The sequence below is a fragment of the Salvelinus namaycush genome, chromosome 2, assembly GCF_016432855.1.
Source record: "Salvelinus namaycush isolate Seneca chromosome 2, SaNama_1.0, whole genome shotgun sequence".
NCBI classification, from domain to species: Eukaryota; Metazoa; Chordata; class Actinopteri; order Salmoniformes; family Salmonidae; genus Salvelinus; species Salvelinus namaycush.
Window position 1 is genome coordinate 9946001 of NC_052308.1, and position 24641 is coordinate 9970641.

At 49.0% G+C, this 24641-nt stretch overlaps 18 non-coding genes across 18 annotated transcripts; 1 reads left to right on the plus strand and 17 right to left on the minus strand.

Moving 5' to 3' along the window:
- Window positions 1-1022: 1022 nt before the first annotated feature.
- trnak-cuu lies at window positions 1023-1095 on the plus strand. The gene has a single exon. It is a non-coding gene; the product is annotated as a tRNA-Lys (tRNA).
- A 3115-nt stretch (window positions 1096-4210) lies between these two features.
- Window positions 4211-4304, minus strand: trnai-uau. The gene is made up of 2 exons: window positions 4267-4304; window positions 4211-4246 (listed from the first exon to the last, which is right to left on the minus strand). It is a non-coding gene; the product is annotated as a tRNA-Ile (tRNA).
- A 931-nt stretch (window positions 4305-5235) lies between these two features.
- On the minus strand, window positions 5236-5329 carry trnai-uau. The gene is made up of 2 exons: window positions 5292-5329; window positions 5236-5271 (listed from the first exon to the last, which is right to left on the minus strand). It is a non-coding gene; the product is annotated as a tRNA-Ile (tRNA).
- A 931-nt stretch (window positions 5330-6260) lies between these two features.
- Window positions 6261-6354, minus strand: trnai-uau. The gene is made up of 2 exons: window positions 6317-6354; window positions 6261-6296 (listed from the first exon to the last, which is right to left on the minus strand). It is a non-coding gene; the product is annotated as a tRNA-Ile (tRNA).
- Window positions 6355-14112: 7758 nt separating this feature from the next.
- trnai-uau lies at window positions 14113-14206 on the minus strand. Its single transcript has 2 exons — window positions 14169-14206; window positions 14113-14148 (listed from the first exon to the last, which is right to left on the minus strand). It is a non-coding gene; the product is annotated as a tRNA-Ile (tRNA).
- A 421-nt stretch (window positions 14207-14627) lies between these two features.
- trnai-uau lies at window positions 14628-14721 on the minus strand. The gene is made up of 2 exons: window positions 14684-14721; window positions 14628-14663 (listed from the first exon to the last, which is right to left on the minus strand). It is a non-coding gene; the product is annotated as a tRNA-Ile (tRNA).
- Window positions 14722-15142: 421 nt separating this feature from the next.
- trnai-uau lies at window positions 15143-15236 on the minus strand. Its single transcript has 2 exons — window positions 15199-15236; window positions 15143-15178 (listed from the first exon to the last, which is right to left on the minus strand). It is a non-coding gene; the product is annotated as a tRNA-Ile (tRNA).
- Window positions 15237-15657: 421 nt separating this feature from the next.
- On the minus strand, window positions 15658-15751 carry trnai-uau. Its single transcript has 2 exons — window positions 15714-15751; window positions 15658-15693 (listed from the first exon to the last, which is right to left on the minus strand). It is a non-coding gene; the product is annotated as a tRNA-Ile (tRNA).
- A 421-nt stretch (window positions 15752-16172) lies between these two features.
- trnai-uau lies at window positions 16173-16266 on the minus strand. The gene is made up of 2 exons: window positions 16229-16266; window positions 16173-16208 (listed from the first exon to the last, which is right to left on the minus strand). It is a non-coding gene; the product is annotated as a tRNA-Ile (tRNA).
- Window positions 16267-16687: 421 nt separating this feature from the next.
- On the minus strand, window positions 16688-16781 carry trnai-uau. Its single transcript has 2 exons — window positions 16744-16781; window positions 16688-16723 (listed from the first exon to the last, which is right to left on the minus strand). It is a non-coding gene; the product is annotated as a tRNA-Ile (tRNA).
- A 421-nt stretch (window positions 16782-17202) lies between these two features.
- trnai-uau lies at window positions 17203-17296 on the minus strand. The gene is made up of 2 exons: window positions 17259-17296; window positions 17203-17238 (listed from the first exon to the last, which is right to left on the minus strand). It is a non-coding gene; the product is annotated as a tRNA-Ile (tRNA).
- A 421-nt stretch (window positions 17297-17717) lies between these two features.
- On the minus strand, window positions 17718-17811 carry trnai-uau. The gene is made up of 2 exons: window positions 17774-17811; window positions 17718-17753 (listed from the first exon to the last, which is right to left on the minus strand). It is a non-coding gene; the product is annotated as a tRNA-Ile (tRNA).
- A 420-nt stretch (window positions 17812-18231) lies between these two features.
- On the minus strand, window positions 18232-18325 carry trnai-uau. Its single transcript has 2 exons — window positions 18288-18325; window positions 18232-18267 (listed from the first exon to the last, which is right to left on the minus strand). It is a non-coding gene; the product is annotated as a tRNA-Ile (tRNA).
- A 421-nt stretch (window positions 18326-18746) lies between these two features.
- trnai-uau lies at window positions 18747-18840 on the minus strand. The gene is made up of 2 exons: window positions 18803-18840; window positions 18747-18782 (listed from the first exon to the last, which is right to left on the minus strand). It is a non-coding gene; the product is annotated as a tRNA-Ile (tRNA).
- A 421-nt stretch (window positions 18841-19261) lies between these two features.
- Window positions 19262-19355, minus strand: trnai-uau. The gene is made up of 2 exons: window positions 19318-19355; window positions 19262-19297 (listed from the first exon to the last, which is right to left on the minus strand). It is a non-coding gene; the product is annotated as a tRNA-Ile (tRNA).
- Window positions 19356-19776: 421 nt separating this feature from the next.
- Window positions 19777-19870, minus strand: trnai-uau. Its single transcript has 2 exons — window positions 19833-19870; window positions 19777-19812 (listed from the first exon to the last, which is right to left on the minus strand). It is a non-coding gene; the product is annotated as a tRNA-Ile (tRNA).
- A 421-nt stretch (window positions 19871-20291) lies between these two features.
- trnai-uau lies at window positions 20292-20385 on the minus strand. Its single transcript has 2 exons — window positions 20348-20385; window positions 20292-20327 (listed from the first exon to the last, which is right to left on the minus strand). It is a non-coding gene; the product is annotated as a tRNA-Ile (tRNA).
- Window positions 20386-20807: 422 nt separating this feature from the next.
- On the minus strand, window positions 20808-20901 carry trnai-uau. Its single transcript has 2 exons — window positions 20864-20901; window positions 20808-20843 (listed from the first exon to the last, which is right to left on the minus strand). It is a non-coding gene; the product is annotated as a tRNA-Ile (tRNA).
- Between the last annotated feature and the right edge of the window lie 3740 nt (window positions 20902-24641).

Sequence of the window (24641 nt, forward strand, 5' to 3'; positions counted from 1 at the left end):
TATTCGACGCACGTGACAAATAAACTTTGATTTGATTTGAATATTTGATCCAAAGCAAGATCGTGATTGACCAGCCTGACTTGCGCAGTCGGTAGCGCATGAGACTCATAATCTCGAGACCCATTTTGGGGGATGCTTTTCTCCGGCGAAGCACCAACTCACTTTGCAAACTGCCATCCACTTCCTCTAAAGAGCGGACTTGCACCAAATGCTAGCAGTTGATATTTTTCTTCAATAACACAGACCCCAAAGCAAATTAGGGGGAGAAAAATAAATATATTCAAAAAGAACAAATCATATTTATTATGCTGAAAAGTAGATGGTAGATTCTTCCCTGTCCTCAGTGTTTTCTCCTCTGAACAAAGGGACAGGATGTAATTTATAACCCAACCCTAGCCTGTGGTTGACCAGTTAGAAATCCTTGCAGTAAAATTGGGCCAATGGCCAATACCAAGTACTTGACTTGGACTGAATATCGTACAGCTCTGTTTGTGCAAAATATGGTGATCAGCGAGAGTACTTTTAATGGCTCCAGTGGTGCAATCGGTTCTTAATCTCAGGGTCGTGGGTTTGAGCCCCACGTTGGGCGATGCTGTTCTCCACCGAAGCACGAACTCACTTTACAAACAGCCATCCGCTTGGACTTTTGAGCAGGCTTGCCACCGTGCATTGCTAACTTGTCAGGCTTAGCTGGTGAAACAGGAGAATATGGGTTTGAATCCTAGCACTGCCTGCACTCTGACCTGTTATCTAAATGACAAACTAATTACTTGTGAAACATCCTCCTATATGGATTGAAAAATGACCCTTTTCTGGACAAGAAATAGACAGACAGAGGGTTCAAGAAAAATACTCACCCCTGGCCAGGATCAAACTCACAACATCCGCATTGCTTTGCTGCAAACTGCTGTATAAGTACCGCATGCACCACAAGATCCATTAACAACACTCTCACTGATCACCATATTTTGCACAAACAGAGCTGTACGATATTCAGACCAAGTAATTATTAATGTTGAGTTGCCTGGCTAGCTCAGTCGGTAGAGCATGAGACTCTTAATCTCAGGGTTGTCGGTTTGAACCCTATGCTAGACAATTATTTTCTCCTTCAAAGCACCAACACACTTTGCGAACAGCCATCCTTCTGGACTTTCGAGCAGGCTTGCCACCCTGCATTGCTGACATGTCAGGCTTAGCTGGTGACACAGGAGGTTATGGGATTTAATCGTAGCTGTGCCTGCAATCTGACCTGTTATCCTAATGACATACCAATTACTTGTGAAACATCCTCCTAAATGGAGTGAAAAATCCTCCTTTTCTGGACAAGAAAAAGACAGGCAGAGGGTTCAAGAAATGTACTTGTTCCTTGTGAGGCTCGAACTCACAACCGCAAAATTGCTTCGCTAAATACTGCTGAATAAATCCCACGGGTTAACCGATTGCACCACAGGAGCCATATGATGCACGCTACCCGATCACCATATTTTGAACAAACAGAGCTGTACAACATTCGGTCCAAGTCAGTACCACAATTGAGCTGCCTGGCTAGCTCAGACGGTAGAGCATGAGACTCTTAATCTCAGAGTCGTAGTTTTGAGAAACAATTTGGGTATTTATTTTTGAGACGAAGCACCAACTCACTTTGCAAACAGACATCCACCTGGACTTCCGAGCAGGCTTGCCACCCTGCATTGCTAACGTGTCAGCCTTAGCTGGTGATATAGGAGAATATGGGTTTGAATCCTTGCTGTGCTGGCACTCTAACCTGTTATCTAAATAACATACCATTTACTTGTAAAAGGTCCTCCTAAATGGAGTGAAAAAAGCTCCTTTTCTGGACAAGAAACAGACAGGCAGAAAGTTTAAGAAACAAACTTGCTACTTGTGAGGCTCGAACTCACAACCTCGCTTCGCTACATACTGCTGTATAAATCCCACGGGTTAACCGATTGCACCACAGGAGCAGTGTGAAGCACTCTACCCAATCACCATATTTTGAACAAACAGAGCTGTACAACATTCGGTCCAAGTCAGTACCACAATTGAGCTGTCTGGCTACCTCAGTCGGTAGAGCACGAGGCTCTTAATCTCAGAGTCGTAGTTTTGAGAAACACTTTGGGTATTTCTTTTTGAGCCGAAGCATCAACTCACTTTGCAAACAGCCATCCACCTGGACTTTCGAGCAGGCTTGCCACCCTGCATTGCTAACTTGTCAGGCTTAGCTGGTGAAACAGGAGAATATGGGTTTGAATCCTTGCTGTGCTGGCACTCTAACCTGTTATCTAAATAACATACCATTTACTTGTAAAACATCCTCCTAAATGGAGTGAAATAAGCTCCTTTTCTGGACAAGAAATAGACAGGCAGAATGTTTAACCTTTACCGAACCTCAACCCCGTATCCGGGATCACCCCCCACCCCCCCCACACTGATTAGCATCGCTAGCATAGCTTCACAATTAAATAGTAGCATCTAAATATCATTAAATCACAAGTCCAAGACACCAAATGAAAGATACAGATCTTGTGAATAAAGCCACCATTTCAGATTTTTAAAATGTTTTACAGGGAAGACAAAATATGTAAATCTATTAGCTAACCACGTTAGCAAAAGACACCACTTTCCTAACTCCATCAGTTTATTACTCCATCAGGTGCTATCACCAATTCGGCCAAATAAAGATATTGATAGCCACTAACCAAGAAAAAACCTCATCAGATGACAGTCTGATAACATATTTATTGTATAGGATAGGTTTTGTTAGAAAAATGTGCATATTTCAGGTATATATCATAGTTTACAATTGCACCCACCATCACAACTCGACTAGAATAAATACAGAGAGCAACGTGTATGACCTAATTACTAATCATAAAACATTTCTTAAAAATACACAGCTCACAGCATTGGAAAGACACAGATCTTGTGAATTCAGACAATATTTCAGATGTTCTAAGTGTTTTACAGCGAAAACACAATAAATCGTTATATTAGCATACCACATGTGCAAACGTTACCAGAGCATTGATTCTAGCCAAAGAGAGCGATAACGTAATCATCGCCAAAATATATTAATTTTTTCACTAACCTTCTCAGAATTCTTCAGATGACACTCCTGTAACATCATATTACAACATACATATAGAGTTTGTTCGAAAATGTGCATATTTAGCCACCAAAATCATGGTTAGACAATGAGAAAAGTAGCCCAGCTGGTCAGAAAATGTCGTGCGCCATATTAGACAGTGATCTAGTCTTATACATAAATACTCATAAACTTGACTAAAAAATACAGGGTGGACAGCGATTGATAGACAATTTAATTCTTAATACAATCGCTGAATTACATTTTTTAAATTATCCTTACTTTTCAATACAGGTTGCGCCAAGCGAAGCTATACCAAACAAAATGGCGGCATAAGCGTTTAACATTTTTCGACAGAAACACGATTTATCATCATAAATTGTTCTTACTATGAGCTGTTCTTCCATCAGAATCTTGGGCAATGAATCCTTTCTCCGGTCTAATCGTCTTTTGGTCGAAAGATCTCCTCTTGTCCGGTCGAAACGGTCACTAACGTTCACCATGCACTCGAAAAGTGCCCAGCGCTTCAAAGTGTATTACACAGAAATGCCATAAAATCGCCCTAAACGGATATAAATTGCTATAAAACGGTTCAAATTAACTACCTTATGATGTTTTTAACACCTATAACGAGTAAAAACATGACCGGAGAAATATTACTGGCTAAACAACCGCTTGGAAGGAGGCAAGTCCGACGTCCTTCGTGCGTCAGGCGCAGGCAGCAAAAGAAAGCTACTTCCGGTATTTCGTGTTTTATACAGGCACTGATTGCGCAATCGACTCCATTCAAAGCGTCACCACGTACTGACATCCAGAGGAAGACGTAGGCAGTGTCTGTTTCTCCATAGCATTTACAGGGACTTTAAAACTGACCTGGGACCAGAGGCCAACATTTCTGAAATTTCACTCCATATCAGGAAAAGTGCTGTAGAATGAGTTCTGTTCCACTCAGAGACATAATTCAAACGGCTATAGAAACTAGAGAGTGTTTTCTATCCAATAATAACAATAATATGCATATTGTACGAGCAAGAATTGAGTACTAGGCAGTTTAATCTGGAGAGCAAATTATGCTAATGCGAAACAGCACCCCCTATAGTGGCAAGAAGTTTTAAGAAACAAATTTGCTTCTGGTGAGGCTCGAACTCACAACCTCGGCATTGCTTCGCTGCATACTGCTGTATAAGTACCACGCGCTAACCGATTGCGCCACAGGAGCCATGCACAGCACTCTACCTGATCAGCAATTTTTGCACAAACTAGCTGTACAATTTTCGGTCCAAGTCAGTACCAAAATTGAGCTGTCTGGCTACCTCAGTCGGTAGAGCACGAGGCTCTTAATCTCAGAGTCGTGGGTTTGAGCCACACTTTGGGTATTTCTTTTTGAGACGAAGCACCAACTCACTTTGCAAACAGCCATCCACCTGGACTTCCGAGCAGGCTTGCCACCCTGCATTGCTAACGTGTCAGCCTTAGCTGGTGATACAGGAGAATATGTGTTTGAATCCTTGCTGTGCTGGCACTCTAACCTGTTATCTAAATAACATACCATTTACTTGTAAAAGGTCCTCCTAAATGGAGTGAAATAAGCTCCTTTTCTGGACAAGAAACAGACAGGCAGAAAGTTTAAGAAACAAACTCGCTACTTGTGAGGCTCGAACTCACAACCTCGCTTCGCTACATACTGCTGTATAAATCCCACGGGTTAACCGATTGCACCACAGGAGCAGTGTGAAGCACTCTACCCAATCACCATATTTTGAACAAACAGAGCTGTACAACATTCGGTCCAAGTCAGTACCACAATTGAGCTGTCTGGCTACCTCAGTCGGTAGAGCACGAGGCTCTTAATCTCAGAGTCGTAGTTTTGAGAAACACTTTGGGTATTTCTTTTTGAGCCGAAGCATCAACTCACTTTGCAAACAGCCATCCACCTGGACTTTCGAGCAGGCTTGCCACCCTGCATTGCTAACTTGTCAGGCTTAGCTGGTGATACAGGAGAATATGGGTTTGAATCCTTGCTGTGCTGGCACTCTAACCTGTTATCTAAATAACATACCATTTACTTGTAAAACATCCTCCTAAATGGAGTGAAATAAGCTCCTTTTCTGGACAAGAAATAGACAGGCAGAATGTTTAAGAAACAAATTTGCTCCTGGTGAGGCTCGAACTCACAACCTCGGCATTGCTTCGCTGCATACTGCTGTATAAGTACCACGCGCTAACCGATTGCGCCACAGGAGCCATGCACAGCACTCTACCTGATCACCAATTTTTGCACAAACTAGCTGTACAATTTTCGGTCCAAGTCAGTACCAAAATTGAGCTGTCTGGCTACCTCAGTCGGTAGAGCACGAGGCTCTTAATCTCAGAGTCGTGGGTTTGAGCCACACTTTGGGTATTTCTTTTTGAGACGAAGCACCAACTCACTTTGCAAACAGCCATCCACCTGGACTTCCGAGCAGGCTTGCCACCCTGCATTGCTAACGTGTCAGCCTTAGCTGGTGATACAGGAGAATATGTGTTTGAATCCTTGCTGTGCTGGCACTCTAACCTGTTATCTAAATAACATACCATTTACTTGTAAAACGTCCTCCTAAATGGAGTGAAATAAGCTCCATTTCTGGACAAGAAACATACAGGCAGAAAGTTTAAGAAACAAACTTGTTCCTTGTGAGGCTCGAACTCACAACTTCACTTCGCTACATACTGCTGTATAAATCCCACGGGTTAACCGATTGCACCACAGGAGCAGTGTGAAGCACTCTACCCAATCACCATATTTTGAACAAACAGAGCTGTACAACATTCGGTCCAAGTCAGTAGCACAATTGAGCTGTCTGGCTACCTCAGTCGGTAGAGCACGAGGCTCTTAATCTCAGAGTCGTAGTTTTGAGAAACACTTTGGGTATTTCTTTTTGAGCCGAAGCATCAACTCACTTTGCAAACAGCCATCCACCTGGACTTTCGAGCAGGCTTGCCACCCTGCATTGCTAACTTGTCAGCCTTAGCTGGTGATACAGGAGAATATGGGTTTGAATCCTTGCTGTGCTGGCACTCTAACCTGTTATCTAAATAACATACCATTTACTTGTAAAACGTCCTCCTAAATGGAGTGATATAAGCTCCTTTTCTGGACAAGAAATAGACAGGCAGAAAGTTTAAGAAACAAATTTGCTCCTGGTGAGGCTCGAACTCACAACCTCGGCATTGCTTCGCTGCATACTGCTGTATAAGTACCAAGCACTAACCGATTGCGCCACAGGAGCCATGCACAGCACTCTACCTGATCACCAATTTTTGCACAAACTAGCTGTACAATTTTCGGTCCAAGTCAGTACCACAATTGAGCTGTCTGGCTACCTCAGTCGGTAGAGCACAAGGACAGAGGGCGCTGTTTTCACTTTGGGGGAAAATCATGCCCAATTTAAACGGCCTCGTACTCAATTCTTGCTCGTACAATATGCATATTATTTTTACTATTGGATAGACAACACTCTCTAGTTTCTAAAACCGTTTGAATTATATCTGTGAGTAAAACAGAACTCCTTTTGCAGCAAACTTCCTGACAGGAAGTGGAAAATCTGAAATCGATGCACTCTTCTAGGGGCTGCCTATTAAAGTCCTTGATATTTATTAGTTTAGATGCACTTCATACGTCTTCCACTAGATGTCGACAAGCAGTGAGAGAAGAAATTGAGTGTGTAACTTGATCTGGCGTCGCATTATAGCTCTTGGCATGACGTGTCACCAGTTTCCTGTTTTCTGGAGAGCGCGAACAAGGACCTGGATTTGCCTTCTGATAAGCTGCCGTTATGGACGACTAATATCTCCGGCGTTGATTTTATTTGATACATGTGATAATATCATCGTAAAGTATGTTTTTTCAATATACACTGCTCAAAAAAATAAAGGGAACACTTAAACAACACAATGTAACTCCAAGTCAATCACACTTCTGTGAAATCAAACTGTCCACTTAGGAAGCAACACTGATTGACAATAAATTTCACATGCTGTTGTGCAAATGGAATAGACAAAAGGTGGAAATTATAGGCAATTAGCAAGACACCCCCAATAAAGGAATGGTTCTGCAGGTGGTGACCACAGACCACTTCTCAGTTCCTATGCTTCCTAGCTGATGTTTTGGTCACTTTTGAATGCTGGCGGTGCTCTCACTCTAGTGGTAGCATGAGACGGAGTCTACAACCCACACAAGTGGCTCAGGTAGTGCAGTTCATCCAGGATGGCACGTCAATGCGAGCTGTGGCAAAAAGGTTTGCTGTGTCTGTCAGCGTAGTGTCCAGAGCATGGAGGCGCTACCAGGAGACAGGCCAGTACATCAGGAGACGTGGAGGAGGCCGTAGGAGGGCAACAACCCAGCAGCAGGACCGCTACCTCCGCCTTTGTGCAAGGAGGTGCACTGCCAGAGCCCTGCAAAATGACCTCCAGCAGGCCACAAATGTGCATGTGTCTGCTCAAACGGTCAGAAACAGACTCCATGAGGGTGGTATGAGGGCCCGACGTCCACAGGTGGGGGTTGTGCTTACAGCCCAACACCGTGCAGGACGTTTGGCATTTGCCAGAGAACACCAAGATTGGCAAATTCGCCACTGGTGCCCTGTGCTCTTCACAGATGAAAGCAGGTTCACACGCACATGTGACAGACGTGACAGAGTCTGGAGACGCCGTGGAGAACGTTCTGCTGCCTGCAACATCCTCCAGCATGACCGGTTTGGCGGTGGGTCAGTCATGGTGTGGGGTGGCATTTCTTTGTGGGGCCGCACAGCCATCCATGTGCTCGCCAGAGGTAGCCTGACTGCCATTAGGTACCGAGATGAGATCCTCAGACCCCCTGTGAGACCATATGCTGACACATGCACATTTGTGGCCTGCTGGAGGTCATTTTGCAGGGCTCTGGCAGTGCACCTCCTTGCACAAAGGCGGAGGTAGCGGTCCTGCTGCTGGGTTGTTGCCCTCCTACGGCCTCCTCCACGTCTCCTGATGTACTGGCCTGTCTCCTGGTAGCGCCTCCATGCTCTGGACACTATGCTGACAGACACAGCAAACCTTTTTGCCACAGCTCGCATTGATGTGCCATCCTGGATGAACTGCACTACCTGAGCCACTTGTGTGGGTTGTAGACTCCGTCTCATGCTACCACTAGAGTGAAAGCACCGCCAGCATTCAAAAGTGACCAAAACATCAGCCAGGAAGCATAGGAACTGAGAAGTGGTCTGTGGTCACCACCTGCAGAACCATTCCTTTATTGGGGGTGTCTTGCTAATTGCCTATAATTTCCACCTTTTGTCTATTCCATTTGCACAACAACATGTGAAATATATTGTCAATCAGTGTTGCTTCCTAAGTGGACAGTTTGATTTCACAGAAGTGTGATTGACTTGGAGTTACATTGTGTTGTTTAAGTGTTCCCTTTATTTTTTTGAGCAGTGTAGTTTAATCAGATTATTGAAATTTTTTCGGGAGTTTTGCCGTGTTCCGTTCTCTTCCGTTTGTTGACATGGAGAGATTTGCGCCACTTGGCAAGTGTGCTTGCTAAATCGAGAGGGAAAAAGGCCGTTCTAAATCCAAAAAACGATTGTTCTGGACAAAGGACCCCTTGTACAACATTCTGATGGAAGATCAGCAAAAGTAGGACCCATTTTATGATGCTATTTCATATATCTGTCGAACATGTTGTGCTAGTCGTTTGCGCCCAGCTTTTGGGTACTCTCTCGCTATACCTAAGCTGTATGTCGTAATGAAGTTATTTTTAGAATTCTAACACGGCGATTGCATTAAGAACTAGTGTATCTGTCATTTCCTATACAACATGTATTTTTTAGTTATGTTTATGAATAGTTATTTGGTCAGAATATGTGTGTCAGAAAAAGTGTCAGAAAAATATCCGGACGTTGTGGGAAAAAGATGCTACGTTAGCACAATGTATAACCACTGATTTCAGCTCTAAATATGCTGTCACGATCGTCTTCTTGTGAGAAAGTGGACCAAGGCGCAGCGTTTGCAAAATACATCTTCTTTTATTTTAGAAGAGAGAAAAAACAAGAAACTAACAACTATACACAAAATAACAAACTGACGACCGTGAAGCTATACAGACAAATAGTGCTGACACAAACACTACACATAGACAATTACCCACAACCAGCTAAAGCCTATGGCTGCCTTAAATATGGCTCCCAATCAGAGACAACAATAACCAGCTGTCTCTAATTGAGAACCAATTCAGGCAACCATAGACTTTCCTAGACACCTACACTGAACACTAAACCATCTACTCTACTTAACCCCCTAAACCATACAACACCCTAGACAATACAAAAACAATACAAAAACTCTGGCGGATCCTGGCTGGACGGCTCATGGCTGGCTGACGGATCTGGCTGCTCATGGCTGGCTGACGGATCTGGCTGCTCATGGCTGGCTGACGGATCTGGCTGCTCGGATCTGGCTGGCGGAAGGCTCTGGCTGCTCATGGCTGGCGGAAGGCTCTGGCTGATCCGGTCTGGCGGCAGGCTCTGGCTGATCCGGTCTGGCGGAAGGCTCTGGCTGATCCGGTCTGGCGGAAGGCTCTGGCTGATCCTGTCTGGCGGAAGGCTCTAGGGGATCCTGTCTGGCGGAAGGCTCTAGCGGCTCCTGTCTGGCGGAAGGCTCTAGCGGCTCCTGTCTGGCGGACGGCTCTGAAGGCTCATGGCAGACGGGCGGCTTTGCAGGCTCAGTACAGACGGGCGGCTTTGAATACTCAGTACAGACGGGCAGTTCATGCGGTGCTTGGCAGACGGACAGTTCAGACGGCGTTGGGCAGACGGGCAGTTCAGGCGCCGTTGGGCAGACGGGAAGTTCAGGCGCCGTTGGGCAGACGGGCAGTTCAGGCGCCGTTGGGCAGACGGGCAGTTCAGGCGCCGTTGGGCAGACGGGCAGTTCAGGCGCCGTTGGGCAGACGGGCAGTTCAGGCGCCGTTGGGCAGACGGCAGACTCTGGCCGGCTGAGACGCACTGTAGGCCTGTAGGCCATACAACACCCTAGACAATACAAAAACACATACTTCACCATGTCACACCCTGACCTAACTAAAATAATAATGAAAACAAAGATAACTAAGGCCAGGGTGTGACATAACCCCCCCCTTAAGGTGCGAACTCCGGGCGCACCAGCATAAAGTCTAGGGGAGGATCTGGGTGGGCGTCTGTCCACGGTGGCGGCTCTGGCACTGGTCGTGGTCCCCACCCCACCACAGTCACTACCCGCTTTCGTAGCCTCCTCCAAATGACCACCCTCCAACTTAACCCCACTGGATTAAGGGGCAGCACCGGACTAAGGGGCAGCACCCGACTAAGGGGCAGCACCCGACTAAGGGGCAGCACCGGACTAAGGGGCAGCACCGGACTAAGGGGCAGCACCGGACTAAGGGGCAGCACCGGACTAAGGGGCAGCACCAGGATAAGGGGCAGCACCGGGATAAGGGGCAGCACCGGGATAAGGGGCAGCACCGGACTAAGGGGCAGCACCGGACTAAGGGGCAGCACCGGACTAAGGGGCAGCACCGGACTGAATGGCGGATCCTGGCTGGCTGGCTCTGGCGGATCCTGGCTGGCTGGCGGATCCTGGCTGGACGGCTCTGGCGGATCCTGGCTGGACGGCTCTGGAGGATCCTGGCTGGACGGCTCTGGCGGATCCTGGCTGGACGGCTCTGGCGGATCCTGGCTGGACGGCTCTGGCGGATCCTGGCTGGACGGCTCATGGCTGGCTGACGGATCTGGCTGCTCATGGCTGGCTGACGGATCTGGCTGCTCATGGCTGGCTGACGGATCTGGCTGCTCATGGCTGGCTGACGGATCTAGCTGCTCATGGCTGGCTGACGGATCTGGCTGCTCATGGCTGGCTGACGGATCTGGCTGCTCATGGCTGGCTGACGGATCTGGCTGCTCATGGCTGGCTGACGGATCTGGCTGCTCATGGCTGGCGGAAGGCTCTGGCTGCTCATGGCTGGCGGAAGGCTCTGGCTGATCCGGTCTGGCGGAAGGCTCTGGCTGATCCGGTGTGGCGGAAGGCTCTGGCTGATCCGGTCTGGCGGAAGGCTCTGGCTGATCCTGTCTGGCGGAAGGCTCTAGGGGCTCCTGTCTGGCGGAAGGCTCTAGCGGCTCCTGTCTGGCGGAAGGCTCTAGCGGCTCCTGTCTGGCGGACGGCTCTGAAGGCTCATGGCAGACGGGCGGCTTTGCAGGCTCAGTACAGACGGGTGGCTTTGAATACTCAGTACAGACGGGCAGTTCATGCGGCGCTTGGCAGACGGACAGTTCAGACGGCGTTGGGCAGACGGGCAGTTCAGGCGCCGTTGGGCAGACGGGCAGTTCAGGCGCTGTTGGGCAGACGGGCAGTTCAGGCGCCGTTGGGCAGACGGGCAGTTCAGGCGCCGTTGGGCAGACGGGCAGTTCAGGCGCCGTTGGGCAGACGGCAGACTCTGGCCGGCTGAGACGCACTGTAGGCCTGGTGCGTGGTGCCGGAACTGGAGGTACCAGGCTGAGGACACGCATCTCAGGGCTAGTGCGGGGAGAAGGAACAGGGCATGCTGGACCCTGGGGACGCACATTAGGCCTAGTGCGTGGTGCCGGAACTGGTGGTACCGGGCTGAGGACACGCATCTCAGGGCTAGTGCGGGGAGCAGCAACAGGACGCACAGGACTCTGGGGACACACAGGAGGCTTGGTGCGTGGTGTAGGCACCGGTGGTAAAGGGCTGGAGACACGCACCATAGGGCTAGTGCGTGGAGGAGGCATTGGTGGTACTGGGTTGGGGCGGGGAGGTGGCGCCGGAAATACCGGACCGTGCAGGCGTACTGGCTCCCTTGAGCACTGAGCCTGCCCAACCTTACCTGGTTGTATGCTCCCCGTCGCCCGACCAGTGCGGGGAGGTGGAATAACCCGCACCGGGCTATGTAGGCGAACCGGGGACACCATGCGTAAGGCTGGTGCCATGTAAGCCGGCCCGAGGAGACGCACTGGTGACCAGATGCGTTGGGCCGGCTTCATGACATCCGGCTCAACGCTCAATCTAGCCCGGCCGATACGTGGAGCTGGAATGTACCGAACCGGGCTATGCACACGTACAGGAGACACCATGCGCTCTACTGCGTAACACGGTGTCTGCCCGTACTCTCGCTCTCCACGGTAAGTACAGGGAGTAGGCACAGGTCTCCTACCTGACTTCGCCACACTCCCTTTAAGGCCCCCCCCAAGAAATTTTTGGGTTGTACTCACAGGCTTCCAGCCTTGCTTCCGTGCTGCCTCCTCATATCGCCTCCTCTCGGCTTTAGCTGCCTCCAGCTCTTCACGAGGGAGGCGATATTCTCCCGGTTGTGCCCAAGGTCCCTTTCCATCCAGTATCTCCTCCCATGTCCATGAATCCTGTGTAGGTGGGTCCTGTTGCCGCTTGACACGCCGCTTGGTCCTAGATTGGTGGGTAATTCTGTCCACGATCGTCTTCTTGTGAGAAAGTGGACCAAGGCGCAGCGTTTGCAAAATACAACTTCTTTTATTTTAGAAGAGAGAAAAAACAAGAAACTAACAACTATACACAAACTAACAAAATAACAAACTGACGACCGTGAAGCTATACAGACAAATAGTGCTGACACAAACACTACACATAGACAATTACCCACAACCAGCTAAAGCCTATGGCTGCCTTAAATATGGCTCCCAATCAGAGACAACAATAACCAGCTGTCTCTAATTGAGAACCAATTCAGGCAACCATAGACTTTCCTAGACACCTACACTGAACACTAAACCATCTACTCTACTTAACCCCCTAAACCATACAACACCCTAGACAATACAAAAACACATACTTCACCATGTCACACCCTGACCTAACTAAAATAATAATGAAAACAAAGATAACTAAGGCCAGGGTGTGACATATGCACATTTTCGAACAAAACATAAGTGTATGTATAACCTGATGTTATAGGACTGTCATCTGATGAAGCTTATCAAGGTTAGTCAAAAATTATATATCTTTTGCTGGTTTGTTACGATCGCTAACTTTTGCTGCTGGGAAATGGCTTGTGTTTCTGGCTATTGTGGTAAGCTAATATAACGCTATATTGTGTTTTCGCTGTAAAACACTTAAGAAATCGGAAATATTTGCTGGATTCACAAGATGCTTGTCTTTCATTTGCTGTACACTATGTATTTTTCAGAAATGTTTTATGATGAGTATTTAGGTATTTGACGTTGGTGTCTGTAATTATTCTGGCTGCTTTCGGTGCAATTTCTGATTGTAGCTGCAATGTAAACTATGATTTATACCTGAAATATGCACATTTTTCGAACAAAACATAGATTAATTGAATAACATGTTATAAGACTGTCATCTGATGAAGTTGTTTGTTGGTTAGTTTGGTTGGTTCTTGGTTAGTTAGGTTGGATTTGTGCATGCTACCTGTGCTGTGAAAAATGTCTGTCCTTTTTTGTATTTGGTGGTGAGCTAACATAAATATACGTGCTATTTTCGCTGTAAAACATTTTAAAAATCGGACATGTTGGCTGGATTCACAAGATGTGTACCTTTCATTTGCTGTATTGGACTTGTTAATGTGTGAAAGTTAAATATTTCAAAAAAATATATTTTGAATTTCGCGCTCTGCCTTTTCAGTGGAATGTGGGAGGAGTTCTGCTGGCGGAACGCCAGAGCCAGACAGGTTAATCTCAGAGTCGTAGTTTTGAGAAACACTTTGGGTATTTCTTTTTGAGCCGAAGCACCAACTCACTTTGCAAACAGCCATCCACCTGGACTTTCGAGCAGGCTTGCCACCCTGCATTGCTAACTTGTCAGGCTTAGCTGGTGATACAGGAGAATATGGGTTTGAATCCTTGCTGTGCTGGCACTCTAACCTGTTATCTAAATAACATACCATTTACTTGTAAAACATCCTCCTAAATGGAGTGAAAAAAGCTCCTTTTCTGGACAAGAAATAGACAGGCAGAAAGTTTAAGAAACAAACTTGCTCCTGGTGAGGCTCGAACTCACAACCTCGGCATTGCTTCGCTGCATACTGCTGTATAAGTACCACGCGCTAACCGATTGCGCCACAGGAGCCATGCAAAGCACTCTACCTGATCACCAATTTTTGCACAAACTAGCTGTACAATTTTCGGTCCAAGTCAGTACCACAATTGAGCTGTCTGGCTACCTCAGTCGGTAGAGCACGAGGCTCTTAATCTCAGAGTCGTAGTTTTGAGAAACACTTTGGGTATTTCTTTTTGAGCCGAAGCACCAACTCACTTTGCAAACAGCCATCCACCTGGACTTTCGAGCAGGCTTGCCACCCTGCATTGCTAACCTGTCAGCCTTAGCTGGTGATACAGGAGAATATGGGTTTGAATCCTTGCTGTGCTGGCACTCTAACCTGTTATCTAAATAACATACCATTTACTTGTAAAACGTCCTCCTAAATGGAGTGATATAAGCTCCTTTTCTGGACAAGAAATAGACAGGCAGAAAGTTTAAGAAACAAACTTGCTCCTGGTGAGGCTCGAACTCACAACCTCGGCATTGCTTCGCTGCATACTGCTGTATAAGTACCACGCGCTAACCGATTGCGCCACAGGAGCCATGCAAAGCACTCTACCTGATCACCAATTTTTGCACAAACTAGCTGTACAATTTTCGGTCCAAGTCAGTACCACAATTGAGCTGTCTGGCTACCTCAGTCGGTAGAGCACGAGGCTCTTAATCTCAGAGTCGTAGTTTTGAGAAACACTTTGGGTATTTCTTTTTGAGCCGAAGCACCAACTCACTTTGCAAACAGCCATCCACCTGGACTTTCGAGCAGGCTTGCCACCCTGCATTGCTAACCTGTCAGCCTTAGCTGGTGATACAGGAGAATATGGGTTTGAATCCTTGCTGTGCTGGCACTCTAACCTGTTATCTAAATAACATACCATTTACTTGTAAAACGTCCTCCTAAATGGAGTGATATAAGCTCCTTTTCTGGACAAGAAATAGACAGGCAGAAAGTTTAAGAAACAAACTTGCTCCTGGTGAGGCTCGAACTCACAACCTCGGCATTGCTTCGCTGCATACTGCTGTATAAGTACCACGCGCTAACCGATTGCGCCACAGGAGCCATGCAAAGCACTCTACCTGATCACCAATTTTTGCACAAACTAGCTGTACAATTTTCGGTCCAAGTCAGTACCACAATTGAGCTGTCTGGCTACCTCAGTCGGTAGAGCACGAGGCTCTTAATCTCAGAGTCGTAGTTTTGAGAAACACTTTGGGTATTTCTTTTTGTGTCGAAGCACCAACTCACTTTGCAAACAGCCATCCACCTGGACTTTCGAGCAGGCTTGCCACCCTGCATTGCTAACCTGTCAGCCTTAGCTGGTGATACAGGAGAATATGGGTTTGAATCCTTGCTGTGCTGGCACTCTAACCTGTTATCTAAATAACATACCATTTACTTGTAAAACGTCCTCCTAAATGGAGTGATATAAGCTCCTTTTCTGGACAAGAAAAAGACAGGCAGAAAGTTTAAGAAACAAACTTGCTCCTGGTGAGGCTCGAACTCACAACCTCGGCATTGCTTCGCTGCATACTGCTGTATAAGTACCACGCGCTAACCGATTGCGCCACAGGAGCCATGCAAAGCACTCTACCTGATCACCAATTTTTGCACAAACTAGCTGTACAATTTTCGGTCCAAGTCAGTACCACAATTGAGCTGTCTGGCTACCTCAGTCGGTAGAGCACGAGGCTCTTAATCTCAGAGTCGTAGTTTTGAGAAACACTTTGGGTATTTCTTTTTGAGCCGAAGCACCAACTCACTTTGCAAACAGCCATCCACCTGGACTTTCGAGCAGGCTTGCCACCCTGCATTGCTAACCTGTCAGCCTTAGCTGGTGATACAGGAGAATATGGGTTTGAATCCTTGCTGTGCTGGCACTCTAACCTGTTATCTAAATAACATACCATTTACTTGTAAAACGTCCTCCTAAATGGAGTGATATAAGCTCCTTTTCTGGACAAGAAAAAGACAGGCAGAAAGTTTAAGAAACAAACTTGCTCCTGGTGAGGCTCGAACTCACAACCTCGGCATTGCTTCGCTGCATACTGCTGTATAAGTACCACGCGCTAACCGATTGCGCCACAGGAGCCATGCAAAGCACTCTACCTGATCACCAATTTTTGCACAAACTAGCTGTACAATTTTCGGTCCAAGTCAGTACCACAATTGAGCTGTCTGGCTACCTCAGTCGGTAGAGCACGAGGCTCTTAATCTCAGAGTCGTAGTTTTGAGAAACACTTTGGGTATTTCTTTTTGAGCCGAAGCACCAACTCACTTTGCAAACAGCCATCCACCTGGACTTTCGAGCAGGCTTGCCACCCTGCATTGCTAACCTGTCAGCCTTAGCTGGTGATACAGGAGAATATGGGTTTGAATCCTTGCTGTGCTGGCACTCTAACCTGTTATCTAAATAACATACCATTTACTTGTAAAACGTCCTCCTAAATGGAGTGATATAAGCTCCTTTTCTGGACAAGAAAAAGACAGGCAGAAAGTTTAAGAAACAAACTTGCTCCTGGTGAGGCTCGAACTCACAACCTCGGCATTGCTTCGCTGCATACTGCTGTATAAGTACCACGCGCTAACCGATTGCGCCACAGGAGCCATGCAAAGCACTCTACCTGATCACCAATTTTTGCACAAACTAGCTGTACAATTTTCGGTCCAAGTCAGTACCACAATTGAGCTGTCTGGCTACCTCAGTCGGTAGAGCACGAGGCTCTTAATCTCAGAGTCGTAGTTTTGAGAAACACTTTGGGTATTTCTTTTTGAGCCGAAGCACCAACTCACTTTGCAAACAGCCATCCACCTGGACTTTCGAGCAGGCTTGCCACCCTGCATTGCTAACCTGTCAGCCTTAGCTGGTGATACAGGAGAATATGGGTTTGAATCCTTGCTGTGCTGGCACTCTAACCTGTTATCTAAATAACATACCATTTACTTGTAAAACGTCCTCCTAAATGGAGTGATATAAGCTCCTTTTCTGGACAAGAAATAGACAGGCAGAAAGTTTAAGAAACAAACTTGCTCCTGGTGAGGCTCGAACTCACAACCTCGGCATTGCTTCGCTGCATACTGCTGTATAAGTACCACGCGCTAACCGATTGCGCCACAGGAGCCATGCAAAGCACTCTACCTGATCACCAATTTTTGCACAAACTAGCTGTACAATTTTCGGTCCAAGTCAGTACCACAATTGAGCTGTCTGGCTACCTCAGTCGGTAGAGCACGAGGCTCTTAATCTCAGAGTCGTAGTTTTGAGAAACACTTTGGGTATTTCTTTTTGAGTCGAAGCACCAACTCACTTTGCAAACAGCCATCCACCTGGACTTTCGAGCAGGCTTGCCACCCTGCATTGCTAACCTGTCAGCCTTAGCTGGTGATACAGGAGAATATGGGTTTGAATCCTTGCTGTGCTGGCACTCTAACCTGTTATCTAAATAACATACCATTTACTTGTAAAACGTCCTCCTAAATGGAGTGATATAAGCTCCTTTTCTGGACAAGAAATAGACAGGCAGAAAGTTTAAGAAACAAACTTGCTCCTGGTGAGGCTCGAACTCACAACCTCGGCATTGCTTCGCTGCATACTGCTGTATAAGTACCACGCGCTAACCGATTGCGCCACAGGAGCCATGCAAAGCACTCTACCTGATCACCAATTTTTGCACAAACTAGCTGTACAATTTTCGGTCCAAGTCAGTACCACAATTGAGCTGTCTGGCTACCTCAGTCGGTAGAGCACGAGGCTCTTAATCTCAGAGTCGTAGTTTTGAGAAACACTTTGGGTATTTCTTTTTGTGTCGAAGCACCAACTCACTTTGCAAACAGCCATCCACCTGGACTTTCGAGCAGGCTTGCCACCCTGCATTGCTAACCTGTCAGCCTTAGCTGGTGATACAGGAGAATATGGGTTTGAATCCTTGCTGTGCTGGCACTCTAACCTGTTATCTAAATAACATACCATTTACTTGTAAAACGTCCTCCTAAATGGAGTGATATAAGCTCCTTTTCTGGACAAGAAAATCCAGGCAGAAAGTTTAAGAAACAAACTTGCTCCTGGTGAGGCTCGAACTCACAACCTCGGCATTGCTTCGCTGCATACTGCTGTATAAGTACCACGCGCTAACCGATTGCGCCACAGGAGCCATGCAAAGCACTCTACCTGATCACCAATTTTTGCACAAACTAGCTGTACAATTTTCGGTCCAAGTCAGTACCACAATTGAGCTGTCTGGCTACCTCAGTCGGTAGAGCACGAGGCTCTTAATCTCAGAGTCGTAGTTTTGAGAAACACTTTGGGTATTTCTTTTTGAGCCGAAGCACCAACTCACTTTGCAAACAGCCATCCACCTGGACTTTCGAGCAGGCTTGCCACCCTGCATTGCTAACCTGTCAGCCTTAGCTGGTGATACAGGAGAATATGGGTTTGAATCCTTGCTGTGCTGGCACTCTAACCTGTTATCTAAATAACATACCATTTACTTGTAAAACGTCCTCCTAAATGGAGTGATATAAGCTCCTTTTCTGGACAAGAAAAAGACAGGCAGAAAGTTTAAGAAACAAACTTGCTCCTGGTGAGGCTCGAACTCACAACCTCGGCATTGCTTCGCTGCATACTGCTGTATAAGTACCACGCGCTAACCGATTGCGCCACAGGAGCCATGCAAAGCACTCTACCTGATCACCAATTTTTGCACAAACTAGCTGTACAATTTTCGGTCCAAGTCAGTACCACAATTGAGCTGTCTGGCTACCTCAGTCGGTAGAGCACGAGGCTCTTAATCTCAGAGTCGTAGTTTTGAGAAACACTTTGGGTATTTCTTTTTGAGCCGAAGCACCAACTCACTTTGCAAACAGCCATCCACCTGGACTTTCGAGCAGGCTTGCCACCCTGCATTGCTAACCTGTCAGCCTTAGCTGGTGATACAGGAGAATATGGGTTTGAATCCTTGCTGTGCTGGCACTCTAACCTGTTATCTAAATAACATACCATTTACTTGTAAAACGTCCTCCTAAATGGAGTGATATAAGCTCCTTTTCTGGACAAGAAAAAGACAGGCAGAAAGTTTAAGAAACAAACTTGCTCCTGGTGAGGCTCGAACTCACAACCTCGGCATTGCTTCGCTGCATACTGCTGTATAAGTACCACGCGCTAACCGATTGCGCCACAGGAGCCATGCAAAGCACTCTACCTGATCACCAATTTTTGCACAAACTAGCTGTACAATTTTCGGTCCAAGTCAGTACCACAATTGAGCTGTCTGGCTACCTCAGTCGGTAGAGCACGAGGCTCTTAATCTCAGAGTCGTAGTTTTGAGAAACACTTTGGGTATTTCTTTTTGAGCCGAAGCACCAACTCACTTTGCAAACAGCCATCCACCTGGACTTTCGAGCAGGCTTGCCACCCTGCATTGCTAACCTGTCAGCCTTAGCTGGTGATACAGGAGAATATGGGTTTGAATCCTTGCTGTGCTGGCACTCTAACCTGTTATCTAAATAACATACCATTTACTTGTAAAACGTCCTCCTAAATGGAGTGATATAAGCTCCTTTTCTGGACAAGAAAAAGACAGGCAGAAAGTTTAAGAAACAAACTTGCTCCTGGTGAGGCTCGAACTCACAACCTCGGCATTGCTTCGCTGCATACTGCTGTATAAGTACCACGCGCTAACCGATTGCGCCACAGGAGCCATGCAAAGCACTCTACCTGATCACCAATTTTTGCACAAACTAGCTGTACAATTTTCGGTCCAAGTCAGTACCACAATTGAGCTGTCTGGCTACCTCAGTCGGTAGAGCACGAGGCTCTTAATCTCAGAGTCGTAGTTTTGAGAAACACTTTGGGTATTTCTTTTTGTGTCGAAGCACCAACTCACTTTGCAAACAGCCATCCACCTGGACTTTCGAGCAGGCTTGCCACCCTGCATTGCTAACCTGTCAGCCTTAGCTGGTGATACAGGAGAATATGGGTTTGAATCCTTGCTGTGCTGGCACTCTAACCTGTTATCTAAATAACATACCATTTACTTGTAAAACGTCCTCCTAAATGGAGTGATATAAGCTCCTTTTCTGGACAAGAAATAGACAGGCAGAAAGTTTAAGAAACAAACTTGCTCCTGGTGAGGCTCGAACTCACAACCTCGGCATTGCTTCGCTGCATACTGCTGTATAAGTACCACGCGCTAACCGATTGCGCCACAGGAGCCATGCAAAGCACTCTACCTGATCACCAATTTTTGCACAAACTAGCTGTACAATTTTCGGTCCAAGTCAGTACCACAATTGAGCTGTCTGGCTACCTCAGTCGGTAGAGCACGAGGCTCTTAATCTCAGAGTCGTAGTTTTGAGAAACACTTTGGGTATTTCTTTTTGTAGTCGAAGCACCAACTCACTTTGCAAACAGCCATCCACCTGGACTTTCGAGCAGGCTTGCCACCCTGCATTGCTAACCTGTCAGCCTTAGCTGGTGATACAGGAGAATATGGGTTTGAATCCTTGCTGTGCTGGCACTCTAACCTGTTATCTAAATAACATACCATTTACTTGTAAAACGTCCTCCTAAATGGAGTGATATAAGCTCCTTTTCTGGACAAGAAATAGACAGGCAGAAAGTTTAAGAAACAAACTTGCTCCTGGTGAGGCTCGAACTCACAACCTCGGCATTGCTTCGCTGCATACTGCTGTATAAGTACCACGCGCTAACCGATTGCGCCACAGGAGCCATGCAAAGCACTCTACCTGATCACCAATTTTTGCACAAACTAGCTGTACAATTTTCGGTCCAAGTCAGTACCACAATTGAGCTGTCTGGCTACCTCAGTCGGTAGAGCACGAGGCTCTTAATCTCAGAGTCGTAGTTTTGAGAAACACTTTGGGTATTTCTTTTTGAGCCGAAGCACCAACTCACTTTGCAAACAGCCATCCACCTGGACTTTCGAGCAGGCTTGCCACCCTGCATTGCTAATGTGTCAGCCTTAGCTGGTGATACAGGAGGTTATGGGATTTAATCGTAGCTGTGCCTGCAATCTGACCTGTTATCCTAATGACATACCAATTACTTGTGAAACGTCCTCCTAAATGGAGTGAAAAATCCTCCTTTTCTGGACAAGAAAAAGACAGGCAGAGGGTTCAAGAAATGTACTTGTTCCTTGTGAGGCTCGAACTCACAACCACAACATCGCTTCGCTACATACTGCTGTATAAATCCCACGGGTTAACCGATTGCACCACAGGAGCCATGTGAAGCACTCTACCCGATCACCATATTTTGAACAAACAGAGCTGTACAACATTCGGTCCAAGTCAGTACCTCAATTGAGCTGCCGGGCTAGCTCAGACGGTAGAGCATGAGACTCTTAATCTCAGAGTCGTAGTTTTGAGAAACACTTTGGGTATTTATTTTTGAGACGAAGCACCAACTCACTTTGCAAACAGCCATCCACCTGGACTTTCGAGCAGCAGAGAGCTTCAGGTAGCCTGGTGTCAGAGGGCGCAGCAGGTAGCCTGGTGGTCAGAAGTGCGTCAGCAGGTAGCCTGGTGTCAGAGGGCGTCAGCAGGTAGCCTAGTGGGTCAGAGTGCGTCAGCAGTAGCCTAGTTGGTCAGAGGGCCTTCAGTAGCCTGGTGGTCAGAGGGGCGGCGAGGTAGCCTGGTGGTCAGAGGGTCGAGGTAGCCTGTGTCAGAGGCGGCAGGTAGCCTGGTGGCATAGGGCGCAGGTAGCCTGGTGGTCAGAGGGCGGCAAGTTAGCCTGGTGGTCAGAGGGCGGCAGGTAGCCTGGTGGTCATAGGGGCGGCAGGTAGCCTGTGGTCAGAGGGCGGCAGGAGCCTGTGGTAAGAGGGCGTCAGGTAACCTGGTGGCAGAGGGCGTCAGTAGCCTGGTGGCAGAGGGCGTCAGTGTGGCCTGGTGGCCAGAGGGCGCAGGTGGCTGTTGGCGCAGAGGCGCAGGTGCCTGTTGGCCAGAGGCGCAGTGGCCTGTGGCCAGAGGCGGCAGGTGTCCTGGTGGCCAAGGGCGGCAGTGGCCTGGTGGCCAGAGGGCGGCAGGTGGCCTTGTGGCCAGAGGGCGTCAGGTGGCCTTGTGGTCAGAGGGCGTCAGGTGGCCTTGTGGTCAGAGGGCGTCAGGTGGCCTAGTGGTCAGAGGGCGGCAGGTAGCCTAGTGGTCAGAGGGCGGCAGGTAGCCTAGTGGTCAGGTGGCCTGGTGGTCAAAGGGCGGCAGGTGGCCTAGTGGTCAGAGGGCGTCAGGTAGCCTGGTGGTCAGAGGGCGTCAGGTGGCCTGGTGGTCAGAGGGCGTCAGGTGGCCTGGTGGTCGAGGGCGTCAGGTTAGGCCTGGTGGTCAGAGGGCGTCAGGTAGCCTGGTGGTCAGAGGGTGGCCTGTGGTCAGAGGGCGTCAGGTGGCCTGGTGGTCAGAGGGCGTCAGGTGGCCTGGTGGTCAGAGGGCGTCAGGTGGCCTGGTGGTCAGAGGGCGTCAGGTGGCCTGGTGGTCAGAGGGCGTCAGGTAGCCTGGTGGTCAGAGGGCGTCAGGTAGCCTGGTGGTCAGAGGTGGCCTGGTGGTCAGAGGGCGTCAGGTGCCTGGTGTTCAGAGGCGTCAGTAGCCTGGTGGTCAGAGGGTGGCCTGGTGGTCAGAGGGCGTCAGGTGGCCTGGTGGTCAGAGGGCGTCAGGTGCCTGGTGGTCAAGGCGTCAGGTGGCCCTGGTGGTCAGAGGGCGTCAGGTGGCCTGGTGGTAGGGGCGTCAGGTGGCCTGGTGGTCAGAGGGCGTCAGGTGCACTGGTGGTCAGAGGGCGTCAGGTAGCCTGGTGGTCAGAGGCTTCAGGTATCCTGGTGTCAGAGGGCCTGGGTGGTCAGAGGGCGTCAGTAGCCTGGTGGTCAAGGCTCAGGTAGCCTGTTGGTCAGAGGGGCCTGGTGGCAGAGGGCTCAGGTAGCCTGGTGGTCAGAGGGCGTCAGGTGGCCTGGTGTCAGAGGGCCGTCATGGTGGCCTGGTGGTCAGAGGGCGTCAGTGCCTGTGGTCAGAGTGCGTCAGTGGCCTGGTGGTCAAGTGCGTCAGGTGGCCTGGTGGTCAGAGGCGTCAGGTAGCCTGGGTGGTCAGATGGCGGCAGGTAACCTAGTGGTCAGAGGGCGCAGGTACCTAGTGGTCAGAGTGCGGCAATGTGCCTGTGGGTCAGAGGGCGGCAGGTGGCCTGGTGGCCAGAGGGCGTCAGGTAGCCTGGTGGACAGAGGGCGTCAGGTAGCCTGGTGTCAGAGTGCGTCGGTAGCCTGGTGGTCAGAGTGCGTCAGGTAGCCTGTGGTCAGAGGGCTGTCGTAGCCTGGTGGTACAAGGTGGCCTGGTGGTCAGAGGGCGTCAGGTGGCCGGTGGTCAGAGGGCGTCAGTACCTGGTGGTCAGATGGCGGCAGGTACTAGTGGTCTGAGGTGGCAGGTACCTAGTGGTCAGAGTGCGGCAGGTAGCCTGGTGGTCAGAGGGCGGCAGTTGCCTGGTGGTCAGAGGGCGGCGGTGCCTGGTGTCAGAGGGCGGCAGGTAGGCCTGGTGGTCAGAGGGCGCAGGTGCCTGGTGGTCAGAGGCGTCAGGGGCCTTGTGGTCAGAGGGCGTCAGGTGGCCTGGTGGTCAGAGGCGTCAGGTGCCATGGTGGTCATAGGGCGTCAGGTGGCCTGGTGTCAGAGGGCGTCAGTGCCTGGTGTCAGGGCGTCAGGTGGACCTGGTGGTCAGAGGGCGTCAGGTGCCTGGTGGTCAGAGGGCGTCAGGTAGCCTGGTGGTCAGAGGGTGGCCTGGTGGTCAGAGGGCGTCAGTAGCCTGGTGGTCAGAGGGCGTCAGGGTCTACCTGGTGGTCAGAGGGCGTCAGGTCGCCTGTGGTCAGAGGGTCAGGTACCTGGTGGTCAATGAGGGCGGTCAGGTAGCCTGTGGCTCAGAGGGCGGCAGTGGCCTGGTGGCTCAGAGGGCGTCAGGTGGCCTGGTGGCCTAGAGGCGTCAGGTAGCCTGGTGGTCAGAGGTGGCCTGGTGGTCAGAGGGGTCAGGTAGCCTGGTGGTCAGAGGCTCGATGAGCCTGGGTCAGAGGTGGCCTGGTCTGGTCAGAGGGCGTCAGGTAGCCTGGTGTCAGAGGGCGTCAGGTACCTGGTGGTCAGAGGCGTCAGGTGGCCTGGTGGTCCAGAGGGCGTCAGTAGCCTGGTGGTCAGATGGCGGCAGGTACCTAGTGGTCAGAGGGTCGGCAGGTACGCTAGTGGTCAGAGGCGGCAGTAGCCTGGTGGTCAAGGGCGGCAGGTGGCCTGGTGGTCGAGGGCTCAGGTAGCCTGGTGGGTCATAGCGTCAGTAGCCTGGTGGTCAGAGGGCGTCAGGTAGCCCTGGTGTCAGAGGCGTCAGAGTACCTGTGGTCAGAGGGTGGCCTGGTGGTCAGAGGGCGTCAGGTAGCCTGGTGGTCAGAGGGCGTCAGGTAGCCTGGTGGTCAGATGGCGGCAGGTAACCTAGTGGTCTGAGGGTGGCAG